Consider the following 12,637-nt stretch of genomic DNA (forward strand, 5'->3'; position numbering starts at 1 on the left):
GGTGTACGAGTAGAGTGAGCGCAGCCTTCACAGCAACTGCAATAAAATTGTTGCAGTTGTGAAGGAACTTTGTGTCAGTGCACTGGACCACAAACAAAGTATGTGTGTCGATTATTGTCTTATTACCCTACTGTAAAGTGCCTTGAGATGTTTTAAAAGCTCTATATAAAGGTAAGTTGTTGTTGGTGTATAGAGAACTCTATTGAAATTTAGTGAAATGATCAATAACCAAGGAAGTTCATTTCTTTGTTTGGTTCTGTTAGCTTTCATAGAATCATGTAAAAGTACAGCACGAAGCGGCCCATCGTGCCTGTGCTGGCTCTTAGAAAGAGCACTCGTGCTTAGTCCCACATCCCTGCTTGTTGTCCGTAACCCTGTAAGATCCTCATCCTCAAGTACCCGCCCAACTCCCTTTTAAAATCATTGATGGAATCAGCTCATGACCTTTTCAGGTCGAGCGTTCCAGATCCCGACAACTCTCTGAGTTTTATTCAATTGTTACCACAGTTGTTTCTGTGGAGGTTTAATAATAAATGCATTTTGCTGTGAAAGCAATTAAAACATTCCTAGTATATAAATAGACAGATGCATCAAAATATTAAAATTGTGGGAGGGAGGGCAGTGCTCGCCAGGGCCCAATAAACAATGGAATTCTTCTTTCCCAACCCAATGCTCAGAAGATGAAGTCCCAGAGCTGCCTCTGGCTCCGTTCCACCTGCCCTAGTCTGACAAGCTGAGGTGTTGGTCAGTTCACTGTGATTGCCCTATGGGCAGAAAATGGCAAATCTAGAAATATGACCAAAATAACACATTTAACCCCAAAGCTGTAAATCCCCGTCCCACACGCTCTCCCTCCTCCCTGTGCTGAAATCCAAACCCATTGCACCATCTCCAACATTTCTTTCCTCCACTCCCAGTTTTCCCCCTCCCTCTACTCTGGTTGGGTTCAGTGCTCCACCTGCTGTGTGCAGAGTGAGAATAAAATCAATGTGATAATGATTGTCTCTCCTGGTCACTGGGACTCTGAAACTTTCAGTTCTCCACCTGCTGTGTGCAGAGTGAGAATAAAATCAATGAGTCAATGATTGTCTCTCCTGGTCACTGGGACACTGAAGCCCTGCCCACTCTCTGTTCCTGTATAAGGATGGCCACGCATGCACCCCGCTGCAGGTAGAACCGGTCTGTCTTTCCTTCACCAAGATGGCGGCGGGTAACCTGGGCCTGTCACCGAGAAAAAGCCTCACCGCTGCCGTCCGGCGGAACACATTCGGCCGCTGGATCTCATTCGGGCCTGAGACCGTTCTCCAACTTTATAAACCCTGAGGCGCGGCCTACCCGCAGTTTATTAACCTCCCGAACCCGCTCCCGCTGACCTGCAGCTCTCCCCAGCGACCGCGCGGGGCTTTCTTTGTAAAGTCGGTGAGGGACACGTGACCCGGGCCCACTGCCTGATTGACGTGAGCTTCCGACCAATAGGGAGCAAGCGGGGTGGGGCTGGAGGAGCGAGCCGGCGGCGGGTCCTCCAACCAATCGGGGAGCCCAAGGGGCAGGACTAGCGCCGGCTGATTGTCTGATCCACAGGGCAGCGAGTTTCTCCAGTCCCTTGTTCAGGGCCTGGGGCCAGGGGAGGCAGTGGGCCTTTATTCCCCGCATTGGACACAAGGCTCTTTGGCTCACAACACACTGGCTCAGGTTTTAATAGAGACCTTTTAATTTCATCCATAAAAGCAGATAAACCCCGTGCTTCTGTGGAACAAACTTTCTAATATTTGGGAGTAAAAGTACAAGTTTTTTTCCCTCTGGGGAATTTATTATTAGTTTCAGGAAACAGCAACCACTTGTCTTTATAAAGCACCCTTAATGTAGTAAAACATCCCAAGGCTCTTCACAGGATCGTTATAAAACAAAATTTGACACCGAGCCACATAAGGAGATATTAGGGCAGATGACCAAAAGCTTGGTCAAAGAGCATCTTAAAGGAGAGAGATGGAGAGGTTTAGGGAAGGAATTCCAGAGCTTAGGGCCCAGGCAGCTGAAGGCACGGCCACCAATGGTGGAGCGATCAAAATCGGGGATGCTCAAGAGGGCAGAATTAGAGAAGCGCAAATATCTCGGGGGTGGGGGGGTTTGTAGAGGCTGGAAGAGATTACAGAGATAGGGAGGGATGAGGCCACGGAGGGATTTGAAAACAAGGCTGAGAATTTTAAGGATGAGACACTTGAGGAAAAGCAGGGAGTGGGGGTGGGTCAAGCCCTTATGGGACAGTGTCGCTAATTCTGTTCTGTGACAGTTACTGGGACAGACTGTATCTCCCCCTCCCCTCCACACAGGGATTTGTGGTAGTTAAAGGGACAGCGATTCTTCTTGTTCCGCGAGATTGTAATTAAAGGGACACTACTCTGAGATGGCTGTGAACTTTTAGTGCCGCCAGCCTTTCTAAAACATCTTCCTTTTTTTGAAGATCTGTGTGAACTCGCTGGTGACTCAGCAGGTTGGATGAACTCTGAAACCTCTTTGCACAGTCAGAACATTTAAAGGGTCTCTCATCGGTTCTGGGACAGGAGGAATCTGGTTAACAGTGATCACAATATCATTGGGTTTAAAGTAGTTATGGAAAGGGACAAAGAAGAATCAATGGTGAAAATACCCAGCTGGAAGAGAGCCAATTTCAGTGATTTGAGAAGGGATCGAGCACAGGTGGACTGGAAACAAAGATTGTCCAGGAAAACAGTGAATGGCCAATGGCAGGCCTTCAAGGCTGAGATAGTTCGGGTACAAACCAAGCATATTCCCATAAGGAGGAAAGATGGGCATCCAAAGCTAGAGCTCCCGATGACAAAGGATATCGAGGTTAGAATAAAACAGAGAAAGGAGGTTTACGACAAATGTCAGGTACAGAATACAGTCAAAAACCGGGAGCATACAGAGAGTGCGGGGGAAATTGAAACAGGATATAAGGGCAAAGAGAATATGAGAAAAGATTAGCGGGTAACATAAAAGAGAACCCAAAAATCTTCTATAAACATATGAAAAGTAAAAGGATAGTTAAATGAATGGTGGGGCCGATTAGGGACCAAATAGGAGCACATCATACGGAAGCAGAGGGCATGGCTGAGGTACTGAATGAGCACTTAGCATCTGTCTCCACAAAAGAAGAGGATGAAGTTCATGTCGCAGTAGAGGAGGGGGGAGCAGAGAAATTGGATAAAAATGGATAGAAAGCAGGTGCTAAATAGGTTGTCATCACTTAAAGTTAACAAGTCACCCGGTCCGGATGGGATGCATCCTAGGTTGTTGAGGGACGCTAGGGTGGAGATAGCAGAAGCTCCGACCACAATCTTTCAATCTCCCTCAGATATATGGGAGGGGTGCCAGAGGACTGGAGGATTGCAAATGTTACACCCTGTTTAAAAAAGGGGAGAGGGATAAACCTGCTAACTACAGGCCAATCAGTCTAATGTCAGTGGTGGGTGAACGACGAGAGACCATTGTCAAGGTCAAAATTAATTCTCACTTGGAGAAGCATGGGTTAATAAGGGGCAGCCAGTATGGATTTGTTAAAGGTAAATCGTGTCTGACTAACCTGATTGAGTTCTTTGATGAAGTAACAGAGGGTTAATGAAGGTAGTGCAGCAAATGTTGTATACATGGACTTTCAAAAGGCATTTGACAAAGTACCACAAAAGAGACTTATTCGGAAAATAGAAGCACAGGAAATTAAAGGGCTGATGGTAATTTGGGTATATAATTGGCTGAGGGATAGGAGACAGTGAGCAGTGCTGAGGGATGTTTTTCTGACTGGAGGGAAATATGCAGTGGGTTCCCCCAGAAGTCGGGATTAGGACCATTGCTTTTCTTGTTATATATAAATGACCTGGATTGGGTATAGGTGTACAATTTTGAAGTTTACAGATGATACAAAACTTGGCAACGTAGTAAATAGTGAGCATAGTAGTAGCAGACTTCAGAAGGACAGAGACAGACTGTGAAATGAGCAGACACAAGGCAGATGAAATTAAATGAGGATAAGTGTGAAGTGATGCACTTTGGGAGAAACAACAGGGAGAGGCCGTATAATCTAAATGGGACTATTTTGAGGGGGTGCCAGAGCAAAGGGACCTGGGGGGTCCATATTCACAAATCTTTGAAAGTGCCATGGCAAGTTGGTGAGGCGGTTCAGAAAGCATATGGGGTACTTGGCTTTGTAAATAGGGCCATTGAATACAAAAACAAGGAAGTTACACTAAACCTTTACAAATCACTAGTTAGGAACATAGGACAGGAGGAGGCCATTCAGTCCCTCGAGCCTGTTCTGCCATTCAATGTGATCATGGCTGATCTGCGATCTAACTCCATACACCCGCCTTTGGCCCATATCTCTTAATACCTTTGGGTAACAAAAACCTATCAATCTCAGATTGAAAATTAACAATTGATCTCGCATCAATTGCCATTTGCAGAAGAGAGTTCCAAACTTCTACCATCCTTTGTGTGTAGAAGTGTTTCCTAATTTCACTCCTGAAAGGTCTGGTTCTAATTTTTAGACGATGCCCCCAGTCCGAGAATCCCCAACCAGCGGAAATAGTTTCTCTCTATCTACCCTCTGTTCCTCTTAATATCCTGAAAACTTCAATCAGATCACACCTTAGCCTTTTAAATTCCAGGGATTACAACCCTAATTTGTGTAATCCCTCCTCGTAACTTAACCCTTGAATTCCGGGCATCATTCTGGTAAACCTACACTGCACTCCCTCCAAGGCCAACATATCCTTCCTAAGGTGTGGTGCCCAGAACTGCTCACAGTACTCCAGGTGTGGTCTAACCAGGGTGTTGTACAGCTGCAGGGTTTTGGCCTCAGCTGGAGTATTGTGTACAGTTCTGGGCACCACACTTTAGGAAGGATGTCAAGGCCTTGGAGAGGATACAGAGGAGGTTGACCAGGATGGTACCAGGGATGAGGGACTTCAGTTATGTGGAGAGATTGGAGAAGCTGGGATTGTTCCCCTTAGAGCAGAGAAGGCTAAGAGGAGACCTAATAGAGGGGTTCAAAATGATGAGGGGTTTTGATCGAGCAAGTAGTGAGAAACTGTTCACTCTGGCAAGTGGGTCAGTAACCAAAGATCACAGATTTAAAATAGTTGCTAAAAGAACTAGAGGGAAATTAGGAGAATTATTTTCACACAGAGGGTTGTTAAGATCTGTAACGCACCATCTGAAAGGATGCTGGAATCAGGTTCCACAGGAACTTTCAAACAATAATTGGACATGTCCTTGAAGAGGACTAGTTTGCAGAGTTCTGGGGATAAAGCTGGGGTGTGGGACTAAATTGGACAGCTCTTTCAAAGAGCCGGCACAGACACGATGGGCCGAATCCCCTCCTTCTGTGCTGTTCGATTCTATGATCAGTGTGAACACGCTGGTGTCCCTTAAGGCTCTTCGAGATTTTAAAGCTCTTCCCACAGTCAGAACATTTAAAGGGTCTCTCGTCAGTGTGAACTCGCTGGTGTATCAGTAGGTGAGATGACTGAGTGAATCACTTCCCCCACACGGAGCAGGTGAACGGCCTCTCACCAGTGTATAGGAGCCGGTGTCTCTTCAGCTCCCTGGAGCTTTTAAATCTTTTCCCACAGCCAGAACATTTAAAGGGGTTCTCTCCAGTGTGAACTTGCTGATGGGCCAGCAGGTTGGAGGACTGAGCGAATCCCTTCCCACACACGGATCAGGTGAACTGCCTCTCCCCAGCGTATAGGAGCCGGTGTCTCTTCAGCTCCCCAGGGCTTTTAAAGCTTTTCCCACAGTCAGAACATTTAAAGGGTCTCTCGTCAGTGTGAACTCGCTGGTGTATCAGCAGGTTGGAGGGCCGAGCGAATCCCTTCCCACACACGGAGCAGGTGAACGGCCTCTCCCCAGTGTGTAGGTGTTGGTGTCTCTTCAGCTCCCAGGACCTTTTAAAGCTCTTCCCACAGTCAGAACATTTAAAGGGTCTCACGTCATTGTGAACAAGCTGGTGTGTCTGCAGGGTGGATGACTGATGCGCTATCAATAACTCAAAAGACTGAGATTAAGCGAGTAATTAACAGGCTTTTATTAACAAGAGAATGAAGGTGTGCCTCGAGTGGTCGACCGGTCCAGAATGTAGAGGGACTGTGGAGCAGTCACCTTTATACCTGGACTCGTGGGAGGAGCCAGCCGAGACATGTACAGGCATGTACACAGTGGAATACAAACAGTGGTTTACCACAATGACTGAGTGAATCCCTTCCCACACACGAAGCAGGTGAATGGCCTCGCCCCAGTGTGAACTCGCTGGTGTTGCTTGAGCTCCCGGGGGATTTTAAAGTTCTTCCCACAGTGAGAACATTTAAATGGCCTTTCATCAGTGTGAACAAGCTGATGTGTCAGCAGTGTGGAGGACTGCAAGAATCCCTTCCCACGGATGGAGCAGGTGAATGGCCTCTCCACAGTGTGGAGGCACTGGTGTCCCTTCAGATCCCGGGGCTTTTAAAGCTCTTCCCACAGTCAGAACCTGTAAACGGCCTCTCATCAGTGTGAACAAGCTGGTGTCGCTTCAGATGCCCGGGGCTTTTAAAGCTCTTCCCACAGTCAGGACATTGAAATGGTCTCTCCACAGTGTGAACTCGCTGGTGTGTTTGCAGGTGGGATGAACAAATCCCTTTCCACACACGGAGCAGGTGAATGGACTGTCCCTGGTGTGACTGCGCCGTTGAACTTCCAATGCAGATGGGGAACTGACTCCCTTCCCACTGTCCCCACCTTTACCCGGTTTCTCCCCGGTGTGACGTTGCACGTGTCCCACCAGGTCAGGCGATCGGCTGAATCCGTGTCTACACACTGAACACGTGTGCGGTTTGTCATCGCTGCTTTCTCCTTCCATGTGCAAAGGCCGATGATATTCAGGTCCTGATGAATCGAGCGACCCTCAGATTTTGATGTGATGTTTGGTCTGAGCTTCCCGCCTGTAACTGCTCCACTTCTATAACCCTGTAAATCGAGTTCAGAAAAGGATCAGAGGCAAACTGTTGTTTAATTTTCCCCTTTCCGAACCTAGGGGCAGTGAAGCTGATTTTCAGGCCCCAGCTGCTGCACAAGTTGGTTGAAAGGATCAGCAGTAATGGTGGCTGTAATACCCACAAGCCCCCGGCACTTCAGAAAGCGCTCTGTTGACTGAGTCCTGCGCATGTGCTCATGGCCCCCGCGCTCTCCTGCTCTACAATCGCCCATCCCGATCGGTCCGCAACGCGCATGCTCAGGGCACAAAACCCCGCGGTTGGAACATCGGGCGCGCATGCGGAGCCGCAACAACTGGTATGCATGCGCGGCTCAGGTGGGAGCGAGTCAGTGTTTCGCCTCAGCCGCCAGGGAGGTGCGCATGCGCAGGACGACCCAACATTCTTCCTGTCAGCAATCACTCCCTCGTTTCTTTAATAAAAACAGAAAATGCTGGAAATACTCAGCAGGTCAGGCAGCATCTGTGGAGAGAGAAACAGTGTTAACGTTTCAGGTCGATGACCTTTCATCAGAACTACTTCTTTAGTGTCAGCTGTGGCTCAGTTGGTAGCACTCTCGTCTCTGAGTCAGAAAGCTGTGGGTTCAAGTCCCACTCCAGAGATTTGAGCACAAAAATCTACGCTGGCACTGCAGTGCAGTACTGAGGGAGTGCGGCACTGTCAGAGGTGGCGTCTTTCGGATGAGACATTAAACTGAGGCCCCGTCTGCTCTCTCAGGTGGACGTCAACGATCCTATGGCACTATTTCAAGAGAGAAATGCTTGCATTTATATAGTGCCTTTCATGACCACCAGACGTCTTGAAGTGCTTTACAACCAATGAAGTACTTTTGAAGTGTGGTCACTGTTGTAATGTGGGAAAGAGCAGGGAAATTATCCCCGGTGTCCTAGTCAATGTTTATCCCTCAATCAATGTAACAAAATGATAGATTATCTGGTCATTATCACATTGCTGTTTGTGGGAGCTTGCTGCGCGCTAAGTGACTGCCGCGTTTCCTACATTACAACAGTGACTACACTTCAAAAATACTTCACTGGCTGTAAAGCACTTTGGGGCGTCCGGTGGTGGTGAAAGGTGCTATAGAAATGCAAGTCTTTCTTTCTTCACTGTTCTCACCAGCGACCTCTTCTGGCAGTTAGTTGGTTGATTGACAGCCGAGAGTCCACGCATGCACACACGGAGTGGCGGTTTGGGACGAGTCTGGCACAGCGACCCCTCCCGGTCACCAAGGGTAATAACTGCGCATGCCCAGAGGACACCAACCCCCCTCCCCCACTCGGAGCTGCACCTGCGCACTCGGATCCTGCCGGACGGAGTTGGCGCGGGGCATTCCGGGGAAAGGCCTTGATGTCGGTTCCAGAGTCGCAATCAGTGATGCAAAGTGAGTTTTCTCCGCTCCGATTGGGCGGAGAATCGCGCGGGGTGGTGGGGAGCGGGGGATCGGGAGAGAGTAAAGAGAAATAGAAAAACCTGAGAGTCCGCGAGGCCCCAGACCGAGCGGCGTCAGTTGGACGGACCACGTGATCTCCTCGGGGACACGTCACCCGGGCCCGCGGCCTGATTGACGGGAGCTTCCGACCAATAGGGAGCGAGCGGGGCGGGGCTGGAGGAGCGAGCTGGCGGCGGGTCCTCCAACCAATCGGAGAGCCCGAGGGGCGGGACTAGTGCCGGCTGATTGTCTGATCCGCAGGGCAGCGAGTTTCTCCAGTCCCTTGTTCAGGGCCCGGGGCCAGGGGAGGCTGTGGGCCTTTATTCCCCTCATTGGACACAAGGCTCTTTGGCTCACAACACACTGGCTCAGGTTTTAATAGAGACTTTTTAAATTCATCAATAAAAGCAGATAAACTTCGTGCTTCTGTGGAACAAACTTTCTAACATTTTATAGAATCATAGAATGGTTACAGCACAGAAGGAGGCCATTCGGCCTATTGAGCCCATGCCGGCCATCTGCAAGACCACTTCAGGGAGTCCCACTCCCCGCCCTTTCCCTGTAACCCTGCAAATTTCTTTCCTTCAGGTACTCGAGTGGCCGAATGGCCAACTCCTGCTCCTATCTTCTATGTATCTATAATCCGAGGCACAGGTAGGCCCCACAGTGGCGGTGGCGGCGGACCTGTGAGGAGCGGTGGCGGTGATATAAAGAGCGAGGCGGCGGAGTTTATAGGGTGTCTGTAATTCTTGTGACACTTCCTGTGTCCCTGATAACTATGTGTGCAGGAAGTGTATCCAGCTGCAGCTACTGACAGACCGCATTGTGGCGCAGGAGCTGCGAGTGGATACATACTGGAGTATTCATGATGCTGAGGACATCGTGGATAGCACGTTTAGGGAGTTGGTCACAGCGCAGGTAAAGGCTGCACAGGCAGGAAGAGAATGGGTGACCACCAGGCAGAGTAGCAGGCGCAGTCAGGTAGTGCAGGGGTCCCCTGTGGGCATCCCCCTCTCAAACAGATATACCACTTTGGATATTGTTGCGGAGGATGGCTTATCAGGGGAAGGCAGCAGCAGCCAATTTCCTGGCACCGTGGGTGGTTCTGCTGCACAGGACGGGAGGAAAAAGAGTGGGAGAGCTATAGTAATAAGGGATTCTATTGTAAGGGGAATAGATAGTCGTTTCTGCGGCCGCAAACGTGACTCCAGGATGGTATGTTGCCTTCCTGGTGCAAGGGTCAAGGATGTCTCAGAGTGGCTGCAGAACATTTTGGAAGGGGAGGGTGAACAGCCAATTGTCGTGGTGCATATAGGTACCAACGGTATAGGTAAAAAAATGGGATGAGGTCCTAAAAGCTGAATATAGGGGGTTAGGAGGTAAATTAAAAAATAGGACCTCCAAGGTAGTAATCTCAGGATTGCTACCAGTGCCATGTGCTAGTCAGAGTAGAAATAGAAGGATATTTCAGATGACTACATGGCTAGAGGAATGGTGCAAGGGGGAGGGATTCAAATTCCTGGGACATTGGAACCGGTTCTGGGGGAGGTGGGGCTAGTACAAACCGGACGGTTTGCACCTGGGCAGGACCGGGACCGATGTCCTAGGGGGAGTGTTTGCTAGTGCTCTGGGGGAGGGTTTAAACTAAAATGGCAGGGGGTTGGGAACCTGAGCAGGGAGACAGAGGAAAGGGAAACAAGGATAGAAGCAAAAGACAGGAAGGAGAAAAACAAAAGTGGCAGTCAGAGAAATCATGGGTTTAAATCAAACATAGCCACAGTAAATAATAATTCTAAAAGGTGTAACAGTGTTAAAAAAACAAGCCTGAAGGCCTTGTGTCTTAATGCGAAGAGCATTCGTAATAAGGTGGATGAATTAGTTGCGCAAATAGAGGTAAACGGATATGATATGATTGGGATTCCGGAAACATGGCTCCAGGGTGACCAAGGCTGGGAACTCAACATCCAGGGGTATTCAATATTCAGGAAAGATAGGCAAAAAGGAAAAGGAGGTGGGGTAGCATTGCTTTTTAAAGAGGAGATTAACACAATTGAAAGGAAAGATATTAGCTCTGATGATGTGGAATCTGTATGGGTAGAGCTGAGAAATACTAAGGGGCAGAAAACGTTAGTGGGAGCGTTATACAGACCTCCAAACAGTAATGCAGAGGTTGGGGATGGCATTAAATGGGAAATTAGAGACGCGTGCTATAAGGGCACAGCAGTTATCATGGGTGACTTTAATCTACATATAGATTGGGCTAAACAAATTAGTAACCATACTCTGGAGGAGGAATTCCTGGAGTGTTTACGGGATGGTTTCCTGGACCAATATGTCGAGGAACCAGCTAGAGATCAGGCCATCGTAGACTAGGTATTATGTAATGAGAAAGGATTAATTAGCAATCTTGTTGTGCGAGGCCCCTTGGGTCAGAGCGATCATAATATGATAGAATTATTCATTAAGATGGAGAGTGAAGCAGTTGACTCAGAGACTAGGGTCCTGAATTTAAATAAAGGAAACTACGATGGTATGAGGCGCGAGTTGGGTAGGATTGCTTGGGGAATGTTACTCAAAGGCTTGATGGTGGATAGGCAATGGCAAACATTCAAAGATTGCATGGATGAACTACAGAATTTGATCATCGCTGTTTGGCATAAAAATAAAACAAAAAAGGTGACTCAACCGTGGCTAGCAAGGGAAATTAGGGATAGCATAAGATCCAAGGAGAGGACATATAAAGTGGCCAGAAAAAGTAGTAAACCTGAGGATTGGGAGCAGTTTAGGATTCAGCAAAGGAGGACAAAGGGATTAATTATGAGGGAGGAAATAGAGTATGAGAGTAAGCTTTCAGGGAACATAAAAACTAACTGTAGATATGTGAAGAGAAAAAGATTGGTGAAGTCAAGCATAGGTCCCTTGCAGTCAGAATCAGGGGAATTTATAATGGGGAACAAAGAAATGGCAGGCCAATTAAATACATTCTTTGGTTCTGTCTTCACAAAGGAGGACACAAATAACCTCCCAGAGATGTCGGGGAACATAGGATCTAATGAAAGGGAGGAACTGAAAGAAATCAGTATTTGTAGGGAAATGGTGTTAGGGAAATTGACGGGATTGAAGGCCGATAAATCCCCAGGGCCTGATAATCGACATCCTAGGGTACTTAAGGAAGTAGCCCTAGAAATAGTAGATGCATTGCTGGTCATCTTCCAAAATTCGATAGACTCTGGAACAGTTCTCATGGGTTGGAGGGTTGCTAATATTACCCCACTATTCAAAAAAGGTGGTAGAGAGAAAACGGGGAATTATATCAGTAGTGGGGAAAATGCTAGAGTCCATTTTAAAAGATGTAATAGCAGAGCACTTGGAAAACAGTGACAGGATCGGACAAAGTCAACATAGATTTACAAAAGGTAAATCATGCTTGACTAATCGACTGCAATTTTTTGAGATTGTAACTGGTAGAATAGATAAGGGAGAACCAGTGGATGTGGTGTATTTGAACTTTCAGAAGGCTTTCGATAAGGTACCGCAGAAGAGATTAGCGTGTAAAGTTAAGGCACATGGGATTGGGGGCAAGGTACTGACTTGGATAGAGAACTGGTTGGCAGACAGGAAGCAAAGAGTTGGAATAAACGGGTCTATTTCCGAGTGGCAGGCAGTGACTAGTGGGGTACCGCAGGGATCAGTCCTAGGACCCCAGCTAGTCACAATATATATAAATGATCTAGACGAGGGAACTAGATGTAACATCTCCAAGTTTGCAGATGACACAAAGCAGGGTGGGCGTGTGTGAGGAGGATACCGAAAAACTCCAGTATGATTTGGACAGGTTGGGTGATTAGGCAGAAGCATGGCAGATGCAGTATAATGTGGATAAATGCGAGGTTATCCACTTTGGTGGCAAAAACAGGAAGGCAGATTTTTATCTGAATGGCAATAGATTGGGAGAAGGGGAAGTGCAACGAGACCTAGGTGTCTTTGTGCACCAGTCGCTGAAGGTAAGCATGCAGGTGCAGCAGGCGGTTAAGAAGGCAAATGGTATGTTGGCCTTCGTAGCGAGGGGGTTTGAGTACAGGAACAAGGATGTCTTGCTGCAGTTGTACAGGGCCTTGGTGAGATCACATCGTGAGTATTGTGTGCAGTTTTGGTCGCCTTATCTGAGGAAGGATGTTCT

At 47.8% G+C, this 12,637-nt stretch overlaps 1 protein-coding gene across 1 annotated transcript in view; it reads left to right on the forward strand.

Annotated features, from left to right (window-relative positions):
• The window catches only part of LOC147091640 (uncharacterized), a 267,963-nt gene that overhangs the window by 208,623 nt on the left and 46,703 nt on the right, over positions 1–12,637 (forward strand). The gene's annotated exons all lie outside the window — the stretch shown is intronic.

The sequence above is a fragment of the Somniosus microcephalus genome, unplaced genomic scaffold (genome assembly GCF_052327205.1).
Source record: "Somniosus microcephalus isolate GS21.2 unplaced genomic scaffold, FLI_Smic_1.0 unresolved_chr3, whole genome shotgun sequence".
NCBI lineage: Eukaryota > Metazoa > Chordata > Chondrichthyes > Squaliformes > Somniosidae > Somniosus > Somniosus microcephalus.